The 12350-nt window shown below is 36.1% G+C and overlaps 1 pseudogene; it reads right to left on the reverse strand.

Moving 5' to 3' along the window:
• Positions 1-3565: 3565 nt before the first annotated feature.
• Positions 3566-6371, reverse strand: LOC120148772 (annotated as a pseudogene).
• Between the last annotated feature and the right edge of the window lie 5979 nt (positions 6372-12350).

Genomic DNA, 12350 nt, shown 5'->3' on the forward strand with positions numbered 1-12350 from the left:
TAGGATAAGTATGTAGACTATGTCCATGATAATGACAAATAAGTATTTTTCCATTATTGAACTAGATGAATTATTTGAAATGATTTATTTTTCTTTTATTAATTTATCAAACTTAAGTTTTAAATCAAGATTTTCTTTTTCAAAATCTTCTATTTTGGTTTTTGAAAATCCTAAATCTTTTCTCAAAATCTAATTTTGTTTTCAAAAGAGAATTATTTTCTTTTTTAAATTTAAAAATCAATTTCTTACATTTAGAATTTATGATCTCAAATTCCAAATATAATTTATTATGTCTTAAAAGAATATGGTTAAATATGAGTTAACCGTAGTATTACGGGTTCAATTCAAAACCAGCATTTTTTAAGAATGTGTTGCAGTTGATACAGCTGTAACCAGGTATTCACCAAGCAGTACAGTTTCAAGGGTTTTGTGCAAATGCCCCAAGTCTCTGCCAAATATGTTTTATGCTAAACATTGGAGTATATGGAATGGAATGAGGGAATAAAGAAATCAGTGTAACAACACCACTGATTTGGAATATCAACTTCTTGTATGCTTGCATGAAGGACAAGGGAATTAAAACAAACAGGGACAAGATGCTATCGTTAAAGGGTGAAAAACAATAATACTTTGTGAAAGCAATTGCATTTTTAAACATAATCATGATGAAGTTGCATGCAAGGGATTCAAGAAAGTAAAAAAAATATCATCGAATGCAGGCCTCAAATGTTTACGAGGAACAAAAATTTCGACGATTTAAACCTCTGTTTTGAAAATCGGACCAGATCGGCCGGTTCAACCGAGAACCGTTACTTAGTCCAGTTCAATCTAAACCGGTTGAACCGCCATTAGTGAACCGGCCAGAACCGCTGAACCGTTCGAACGGCACCGGCTGAAAATCGGAAAAAACCGGGAAAACCGGGATTTTTGTTTTTGTTTTTTTTAAAAATTAAACCAAACAACGTCTCGTTTGTTAAACGAGCCAAGTCGAACTCGATTATTGCTGAGCTCGACTCGAACTTGAAAACTTTAAAAGTAAGCTCAACTCAACTCAAACTCACAAGCTAAAAATTATCAAGTTCAACTCAAACTCGAAATATAATATTGAAACTTGAACTCAAAAAGGCTTGAACTCAAAAAAAAATTAGAAGCTCGATTGATGCCTAAAATTCGAGCTTGATTGAAATGAAAGAATAGTTCACTCAATGCTCACCAAAAGGCTCCATGATTTGAATGCTAAATTACCTCTATTATTTATAGAAGTTAGTTGTGATGCGCTTATATGTTTCTTAGCAATGTGAGATTGTTTTATTCTCATATTTTTACTCTTTAGACTTTTGGGATGCTCTTCTATGTTTCTTAGCCATGTGGGATTGTTTTAAAAAAAATTAAACCAAACAATATCATTTTGTTATGATTTTTTTAACCCCAAATTTTTTTTAATTATAGTTATATAATTATATTTATTATTTAATATGTTTTACCTTAAATATTATGTTGTAGTTAATTTGAATCATTTTGTTTCACTTGATTTTATGGTTTTTAACTTATATATGTTATGACTTGCTTTGAATATGACTTGTGATATAAAAAATTATTTTTTATTAAATATTTTTGGTATTTTTATTTAATTTTTTAAATAATTATGATGTCGTCCGGTTTTTCCGACCGGTCGGACCGGTTCGACCGGTTGAACCAGTGAACTGGTAGCATGACCGGTTCGCTAACTGATCCGGTTCTGAAAATCATGATTTAAACTTTGAAGTTATGATATTCAATAATTATTTCTGTTACAATATGCCTAATTAAAGTGAAAAACTTTATTCAACTGGCTCAAAGCAAGGTTCAAACTTAACTGCAAACAACATAAATATTCAGCTAAAACCTCTTCACTTGAACTTTGTAAAAGACATTAGGGTTCACATAAATATTCATGAATTTGTGCCACCAAAGACTTTTTTAAGAGAGAACCAAAATCACCTAATCCAGGTGGAAGAAGAAGAAGACACGTAGAAATCTTTTTATTTTTTAATTTAAAACTAAGACTTCCGTTTATGAATCGATAACGTAGGGGACCAAAATAACTCTATTTTTTAATCGGTGATCAAAATCGAACTGACAGAAAATATAATGAAGCACTTGTGTAGTTGGCCTCATAGGACAAATGTGGTGGCTTGTGCTGGTGTTTGCAGGAACCTGAGGATTATCATTAAACAGATTGTTAAAGTTGCTCAACTTTCAGGGAAGTTAACTCTTCCCATCTCAGCTGAACTTCTTTTCGGATTTTTTCTCTCTCGATGTCATGGTTTTCAATTCACCTGCTCACTAATGAAAATTTTCTCTTTTCTTTTTAGAGCTAATGATTGAATACGGATTTTGAATTTGAATTACTTTAGTTGAATTCCAATCCTACGTTGGGAAACAGGGTTGTTTGATACTTCCGATTTGGTGGCTAATTGTTTTATTTTTTGGTTATGTGTATTTGTTTATTTTTCATTCAAGACTTGAAAGCTCTTCTGTTTCCAGGACTCGGTATTTTTCCACATGTTCTCCGAGGAGTTTGTGTTCCTGGGAATCGTGTATTATGATTTGTTGTCTGCTTTTCTAGTTTGGATTGGAAGTATAAAGGTCCCAATATATATATACCTTTGAGTTCCAGAAATTGTGAGCTTTTCTTCTTCTTATACATAATTTTTATGCTTATTCTGTATGTTGAATCAAAGCTATCAATGTCCATTCAACCACTATATCAGATTAACGATAATGGTATCTTCATACATTTCCTTCTTGCGTTGTAACATAACACTTCGGAAATTTGAGTTTCATTATAACCATGGCAGCATTATTGGACGTCGGAAAGTTCCTTCATGCTACTCGCAAGCGTAGGCATCCGACTTGCACCGATTATATCATCTCTTTGCAGGCTGAGGACATCTCAAAGGGGAGTAATGCTTATGTTCGGAGATTTGAGGTAAGCAGTGATATATATAACCAACAAAATTATATTGTTTGATTCTTTGATTTACCTTGTCTTGCTGTCTCAAATCTTATCTTTTTCAGGGACGAAGTTCACCGTCTTTGATGGACAACCTCCTCATGATGGTGCAAAGATGGCTAAAAGTAGGTCTTCTAGGCTAGCAAATCTGAAACAAGTTTCACCTAGAGTCCCTTCTAGCAACCACCCCATGGCTCACATTTCATATGAATTGAATACCTTAGGTTCGAGCATGACTTCCAGGGGTCCAAGGAGAATGCAGTGCAATATGAACACCATCCCTGCAACTTGAGTTTTCTCTCAACAATGTGAATCTATCTCCAGCAAACCTCAATCTGTCATTCGAAATCAGCTAGCATGGAGAATGGTGGACTGGTGTTGACAAATAAGCCTCCAAGGTGGCACGAGAAACTGACGGACCGGAAAATGGAAAAAAGACTGACAGGGCTGGATAACGTGAAGATCATACATGCAACTCGAGCTACCTACCAGGCAATCATATATGCAAATTAACATATGCACATTATTGCTCCATTCTCTTAAAATACAATATGAAGATAGATTGAAGGATATTTCCAAGGTCTTCTTTAAGAAAAGAAAATATTTGCTTAGATGTATACAGAACTCGGTCAAATAGTACAATCTTCTCCCCATTCAATATTTTGGGTACATACAAAAGAATACAATATACACATAAATATATGTTCTCTGACCTCTTGCACCTAAGCTGTCTGCAAGTGGATGTTCGGATCTGAGCTCGTTTGTACAGATCCAGTGGCTTCTCCCTCTTCCGAGGGCAAATCATCTGCATGCAGTTCGGGTTGATTAAGGCTTCTGACAAGCTCGGTGAATGAAGGAAAATGCTCCAGTTAGAAGAAATGAGCTCCCATTCTCTGATAAGTGTCAACTGGATTCTCACCCAACATGTTTTTCTTGATCTGCTCTAAACCACCAGAGGTCAGGTTATGGCCAGCAACCTCAACCCCGTGCTTGTTGCAAGTCGTTTGGATTTGCGCAAGTAATGATTCAGGGCTTGAGAGAGAATCGTGTGGCTGGTGTTCGTCTGACAGGTCCATTCCGGCAAGATGATTTTGCATGAATTCCTTGCAAACATCTCTGCAACTGCTTCATAGCCATCTCTTGATGGGGTATTATAGAAGCCGGCTTTCAATTCAGAAGGGTGTGCCCGCGTTTTGTACCAAGAATGCATCAATGGGACTTTCCCATAAACATCGGCTTCGGAACCGCCAAAAATTGAGAAGGCAATAGAGAGGAGACGAATTCCATGGGATAGAAGCTCACTTGAGTACCAGGAAAGGAAGAAGTCGCCATAAGCACTTTCCCAAGACCCACCGTGATCGTTGAAGAAGTTATTTGGTGCCTCATCATAAGTAGGGGCATCATGTGGACCACCTAGTCCCCATAGTGGATTTCCATTTGCTTCAGCATGTTGCTTAAGAAGGTTAAGCATGTTTGTGTCGTAACATCGGAACTCCCCGACACCAGTAATTGTGCCACTCTTGGCAGGCTTGTGGTGAGAGGGATATCGGAGCTCACCATCTGGCCCGAGACCCATCGAGATTCCCTGGAAAACCACAAATCAAAAGCCATTAGCATCAGCATACCAAATCAGGGTCTATGGCTTATTTAACCAAGTGATTCAACAGACAAAAACCTCTTACCGTTATTGTAGATCCGATGAAAGGTGAGAATGCAGACTTAAAGCTCTCACAAAAGTCCCGGTACACTTGAATTGGAGTCTTTCCATCAAGAACAGCAAGATCATCAACAGCCAGTGATAGACATTCTCGATACTGCTGCCCTGATCGATCTGTAAAGAAGATATTCGACTGGGATTCCCCAATCTTCATTACCCACTTCGGAAGTGGAATTCTCGGTTGACGGAGGCGTGGAAGCAGAGCGATACAAGAAGCTTCAGAACCGCTTTTCTGAACCATCTCTGCAACAGCAAGATAGCCTGACCAGTCATACTTTCCCAACTCCTCATTCTCAACAACTCCCCCCAGACAGGCAATTCAAAACCTTCCACTCCCAAAAGCTTCAAAGCTTTCAGTCCTGCTGAAATTGCCCGTCCATGGTTTACAGTATTGCCATCCGAAACAGCATCGAGAGGCAGACCAACAAATAGTCTTAACCTATTAAGCTGAAAAATGAAAACCAAAAATCTGTGCAATCAGCATAAACAAATAGTGTTGTGTATCAATTCAATGATCCTAATTTTTTTTCAGCCAGAACCCCCACTTCCATACATTCAAGAACCGAATGCAAATAATATAAATATAAATATAAATCAAATACCCTCAATTCATCACTACAACAAAGCTTAAGTAACTATGAACATGCCAAAACAGATAACAATCTTTATTTAGTTCCTCTACGAGTATTGGTATGAAATAGTAAATTTCTTCACACTTTTTTTTGGCATAACTACCAGCGTTAAATACTAATTCGGATTGGATACTGCATGGGCGACGATAACTCTCCCATTTGTAAACATCAAGATTTAAACTTCTGACCTTACTATGCCTCGCCCCATAACAACAAACAATCTACTTTTAAAATATATGAGTTTTCTTATATATAAAAATCTATCCGAAACAGAGCTCAAAATCCTCCCAACACAGCTTAAACACTCCAAATTTATCAATTTTAAAACAAGCAAATCAAACCAATTATCTCTTTTTTTAAAAAAACAATAAAATTCCAAATTTGGGGAGGAAAAAAGGGCAACTTACAGATTTAGAGCTTGTAGAAGACGTGGCTTCAAGAATGGGTTCAGAGTGGACAGCTTTTACCGGGGAAGTTTTATAGCGCGACACCTTAATATAAGGTTAAAATAAAGCGTTAACGGTTTTATTATTATTTAAATAATAAAATTGATAAAAATATTACTTAAAATATTATTATTTTTACTTAAAACATCATTTTTTAAATATTTTCGATCATTTTTTTAGAGCCTAATAATATATCTAGTCATTTTTATCGATTTTATTATTTAAATAATAACAAAACTGACAGTATCTTTTTTTTTAGCCGTGTATTATGGTTGTCGCACATTAGCATTCTCACTTTCACCGTAAATTTGAGCCCATCTTTTCTCAACCTCGAAATTTGAGCATCGAAACAAACCCAGTTTGGCTTCCGAGAAAATATTTTGTTTTTATCATTAGTTTTCTAAAAAAAACCTTAAATCCTGCACCCTAATTTTGTTTTACAAACTTTTGCCTGAGAAGAACTCATTAGTGAAACCTCCATTTTCAATGAAAAACTCGAACTAAAAATACCCTCGAAAGGCCTTTCTCTTCCGGATCTGGAGATGAAAAGCTAAAACAAAGAATACCAAAACTAAGAATCAAAGCTTTAACGAAGATTTATACAGAAATCCCAGAAAAAGGGAACTTTTTGTTTAAAAAGAGGGTTATTTCTTGCGGTATATTTGAGAAAATTGATTAGAGCTTGGATCCCTCGTATAAAACACGAAAGGGAAGTTTTGTTGTGCGGCGGTTAAAAAACGGCTAAAAAACGGCATGACTGGTTAAACAAGTGACCGGTTAAAATTTAGACCGGTTATGTTATATCATTTAACCGGAAATATAATCAAGTTCAATAACATATTAGGTAGCGCTTATATAATGTAATAGGTAGCGCTTATATAATAAAATAGGCATTTAACCAGAAATATTATCAAGTACAATAATATATTAGGTAGCGCTTATATAATGTAATAGGTAGCGCTTATATTGACCTATTTTCTAACTAAACTGGTTTATTTATACCGGTAACATTGCAAATTTACCTATTATATTATAATTATCGGTTTCAATGTTTTTGGGATCGATACAATTTTAAATGTATCGACACTTTATGCGTGCACCTCGTTGGGCATTCATTCTGGAAAAAAGTATCGACACATATTTAAAAAGTATCGATACATTATGTTAACCTATTCTCTCATAAAACCGGTATATTTATACCGATTACATTGTAAATTTACCTATTACATCATAATTATCGATTTCAATGTTTTTGGGATTGATACTTTTAATAAATGTATCGGCACTTTATGCGTGCACCTCGTTTGGGCATTCATTCTGGACAATAAGTATCGACACAAATTCCAAGTGTCGATACATTATGTTTAACTGTTTTGTAATTAACCAGTATATTTACCGGTTACATTGTTAATTTACCTATTACATTATAATTATTGGTTTTGATGTTTTTGGGGTCGATACTTTTAGAAAATGAATCGACACATCTTTTTACTTATTCTCTCATTAAACTGATATATTTTACTTATTACTTTATAATAATTGGCTTCGATGTTTTTAGGATCCATACTTACAATAAATGTATGGACACACTTTTTTGGAAACTTTATGTTTGGGAACCATACTGGACAAAATATTGGAAACAAATATTTGTGTTTATTAATTTTTTTCATTAAAAAAGTCTATTTTTACCACCTACATTGTAAATTTACCTATTACTTTAAAGTTATTGAATTTTGTAGTTATTATACATACCTAAATATGTCCTGCGAATTTAATGATGTACCTACCCTTCAACTACCACTACCAATACCACATCCTATTGAAAGCACGACTGAAACATGTTGTTCAATGAACATTTACTTACATCTCCATCAACTCTTGTTGGGACCACTGAACTTGCACAACAAATTTTTTTCCATGGATCATATTGATGCAGACAATGTTAAGCCAACCGAGGAATGCCATGAAGTATATAATGTTGATGAATCTGACAGATTGGTTGGTCAGCTCTTCTCTTCACGTGATCAAGTTTGGTACTTCTACAAGGGATTCACACGAGAACATGGGTATAATGCACGTCGGGGAACAACACGGCTTGACGTGGAAAAGAATGTGAAGATACAAGAATTTTGTTGTTCTAAAGAAGGGTTTCGAGTATCAAAACTCAATAATGTTGATCGTCAACGTGCCTCATATGCCAGTCACAAGAACAGGATGCAAGGCTAGAGTCATACTTACAGCAGCAAATACAAACGATCATTGGGTTATAAGTAAGTCTTATCAGAAACATAATCATGCATTGTGCACATCTGCTATGTCACCATTTATGTGTTCTAATAGAGCTGTAAGTAAGGCTGATATCGATGAGGCAACATCATTGAAAGAGGTCGGTGTTGGCACGTCACAAGTAATGAACTATATAACACAGTAGGCAGGGGGATATTATAATGTTGGATTTACACATAAAGACCTCTACAATGCACTTCAAAGAGGTAAAGCAAAAGAAATCATCGATGGGGATGTGAATGCGCTTATTGCTTACTTTGATTATAAGAAACATGATGATCTCGGGTTTTTTATGACATACTCAGTAGACGAATCAGGGGCATTGCATAATCTTATCTGGTCGCATTCTATATCAAGATAAGATTACACATGCTTCGTTGATGTAATTATGTTCGACACAACGTACAAAGATAATTTGTATGGTCAACCAATTATGCCTATTGTCGGTGTCAATTATCACCGTAACACAATTGTGTTTGCTACTGCCATAATTGCTGACGAGACGTCCCAATCTTTCGAGTGGTGCTACAGAATGTTTTAGAAGCCATGATTAATAAATCGCCTATTTCAGTTGTCACCGATGGGGATAGAGCAATGCAGAGGGCTATCAAATATGTTATCCCTTATGCTAAGCACAAATTATGTTCTTGGCATCTTTCTCGCAATGCACAAGCTAACATTGGTGAACCAAAATTTACAGCAGTATTCTCAAAATGCATGGCTTCCTGATAGAAAACTGACGAATTTGATATTCAATGGTGTTCGGTTGTTTCAGAATTCAACGTCGAAAAGCATCCATGGGTGATTAAGAAGGGAAATTCTCGGCACTTATGGGCACAAGCATATCTAACCTATCATTTCTTTTCCAATATTCGCTCAACACAAAGGTGTGAGTCTATGAATGCTTCACTCGTGATTGCACTAAAACACAAGAAGATATATTTAGATGTTGTTCGTGGAATTGAAGATGGAATTAGTAGAATGCGTATGAACGAGTTGAAAGAGGATTACTTAAGTTCCCAGACGAAGCCCTTCCAGATCACAAAACTGGTTGACCTTGAAAGCCATACTGCTGACATTTATACGCGCGAATCTTTTCGTGCGTTCCAAGATGAACTTCAACGGGAGACATTATACCGGATTCAGGAAGAGATTCAGTCCTTATCAGATGAATGTCAAAATTATATTTTGACAAAGTACAGAGAAAAAAATAGGACATTTGAAATTAGTTTTGATTCTTGTATGGAAACCCTAAATTGCTCCTGCAAAAAAATTAAGACCGTCGGACTTCCGTGTCGCCATCAACTTCACGTTTTAAAGCACTTGTATTACACATATTTGCCAGGGTCTTTGATTCAAAGTAGGTGGACTAAGGACGCGAAGGCTTCTGCACCCAGTTTTGTTGACTTGAATGTGCCTCCAGAAGTAAGGGCAAGGCAGGTTCAAGTGGTATGCTACACATCCAAAGTCAGATGCGTCTTTCAAACCGCCAAGAGCTTAGATGAAAAGACTAACAACTTTTAAGGCCTTTTTCACTTAATTTATTGTTTGTTTAAAAGCTCATTTTAGGCATTTTAGGATCATTTAGTTGCATATAGTTGCATTTGTGGTGGTAGTGCTATTTTATTTCTTAATAATGCTGCTTGAAGGAAATGTGTAGTTTGTCTGTGGTGTGTAGTGAATAGCAAGCAAAAAGGACTAGATGGGAATAATGTCGCGGCATCACACGTTGCTGAAGCAGATTGAAATGCCTTGGCATTTCTGGCGCAGAAAACAACAAAAAGATACAACTGTACGAGGATAGCTGGCTCTGCACGTGAAATGATTCATGTAACCGCCTGCCAGAGCTGCTATGGGACCACTGCCACCTGGAGGATAAGGTTCACGCACTACATGTGATTCTAGGGGTATGAGGGGTATTTTACACCCAACAACCTCATCATTACCCCTAGATATTTTTATTATATATTACACCTCAAGGGAGACAATACAAAAGACGTGAAGAGGCACACTCAAAGAGCATGAAAAAAATCATATTTTTATTTCCTTTTCTTTTCTTCTTCCTTGGGTTTTCCTCCATTGATAAAGCTCCAAGGAGTGGCGAGCTAAGTGCCGAAAGGAGCTAGCGAGCTAAGGTGGTTCGTGGTGGTCGAGGAGACCTCCGGTGGCGCGTCGAAGGCTACTTCTCACTTCCCTTTTTGCTACTATTTTTATATTTATTTGTGAGTTGTTGGAATGAATATTTACATGACTTTTTGTTTGGATACTTCGAACCCCGCCATGAACTAACTTATTTGGTGGTGGTTGGTTTAATGGATGTTTGGACTTTATTTTAATGGTATATTTAAGTTTATTTTGGTTCTTTATTTGCTTTGCTTATGAATGCTTCCCCATCTAGGCTTGTAAGAGGCATGGAAATGTCCATTTCTTAGATGAAGGTTAGGTATTCGGGAGAAACCTAAGCTAAAAATACTTGTAAGTATTTGAGAGAACCGCAAGACAAGATCCTCATAAGCAATGGGTTATAGTATTTTCAAGAGGCTTTGAACCGGCCTAGGGATATTATAACCTAATCCCTTAGATCTCGGGAGAGACTAGGATAGGATTTCAACAACTAAAAAGGGTGTCTTTATCAATAGGGTAGGCTGGCCAACATCATTGAGTGAGAGCAGATGCCTTGGCATCCTATTCTGTTAGGTTCCTTTGAGAACATTTTAGGAAAGCCTTGTCGAGCAAGTAAATATTAGATAGCTTAAATATGCATGAGAAATAAGTTTAGCATCCTTAAATAAATACCTATGATTCATTCTGTTGGAAGCTTGTCACGTGAGGATTATCTTCTTTTCATTTTATTTACTGTTTATTTACCATCTTCCATTGCCTCAACATTGCACCATTTTCAACACTAAACATCTTATCTTGCCACTGCATTTCCATCTTCTACACCATCAGACCATTCATCTACATCTATCAGTATACACATATTCATTTGCCGTGACATTTGTATATATAAAGACTAACTATACATAGATAGATTAGTGCTTAGCTTTGATTAGACTTTTTTAATTTCACCCAATCCCTATGGAGACGATACTCACTCATCATTGTATTACTTGAGTGATTGTGTATACTTGCACATTATTTGCGTATATTTTATAGTACTCACACACGCGGACATCAACCAAAGCAATGTAGTAAACAACGTTCGTGACCCACCCTCAACGAAAACAACGCAAGCGAAAAGAAGTACCAAAGAACAAGGTCAAGAAGAAAATTAGGCGATGTGGGTTCTGCAACGGTGAGGGACATAACAAACTAATATGTCCTCAAGTAAAGCTCAGTTTGAATATAAGCGCACAACCTACATCAACTGATTTTTTCGAAGACGGAATGGAATAGCCATTCAGTCCTGCACATGATGACAACGATCTCCATATATAGTAAGATTCAACATGACTCCTATTATGTATAAGAAACATGTACAACAATCTATTGCTAATTTTTCTCATCTCATACATAATTACATTCACATACAAAATTATAAATCGTATACAAAATTATGAATCGTATACAAAATTTCCCCTACATTAACAAAATTTCCTCTCTTATTCTATTTTGATTGTGGCTTACGAGATCATTTAATATTCCATCCGCATCATCACTTAAATGCCAAACAATCTGTAGACTAGAGTCTCCCGTAATCATGGTCGGAATCAGTTCTGTAACTGAGATTATCTTGGTTAATCATGTTGACTGTATAGCCAATAAAACCTGGGGGTCCAAATGGTATGCTAGGAATTGGTAAGGCAATCTTTCTTTGAGGGTTTAGGGTTTAGAGCCCTCCAAAGTAAGGAGTGCATGATTGAACATTGCGTATAATAGTTTTATTCAGTTGTTAAAGAATTGTTCTTAATTTTATATAAGGATAGTTGTAATGATATACGTTCACGTTTTGGGACCAATTAGTTAGATGCATGCAGTACCATATATCCTCGAGGCAAAATACAAGAAATCTGGCACTTAAAGATTTACGAAGAGCGGTACCTTTTGCTCTGAATGAAGACCAAACCTAGAATCAACTTTGCAATTATGCCTATTATGCTGAAGAGAACCTGCTGAATTATAGGATTTGCACACAACTGCAAGTATTTTAAACCCTAAACCCAACTACTCATATGAAAAATTATGCAACAGAGATGTAATCAATTTTTCCCATTAAATGCTTGCAATATTGTGCAAATCCTATCATTCAGCATGTTCTCTTCAGCAGTATA

Source organism: Hibiscus syriacus, unplaced genomic scaffold (genome assembly GCF_006381635.1).
Source record: "Hibiscus syriacus cultivar Baekdansim isolate YM2019G1 unplaced genomic scaffold, ASM638163v2 tig00110987_pilon, whole genome shotgun sequence".
Taxonomy (NCBI): domain Eukaryota; kingdom Viridiplantae; phylum Streptophyta; class Magnoliopsida; order Malvales; family Malvaceae; genus Hibiscus; species Hibiscus syriacus.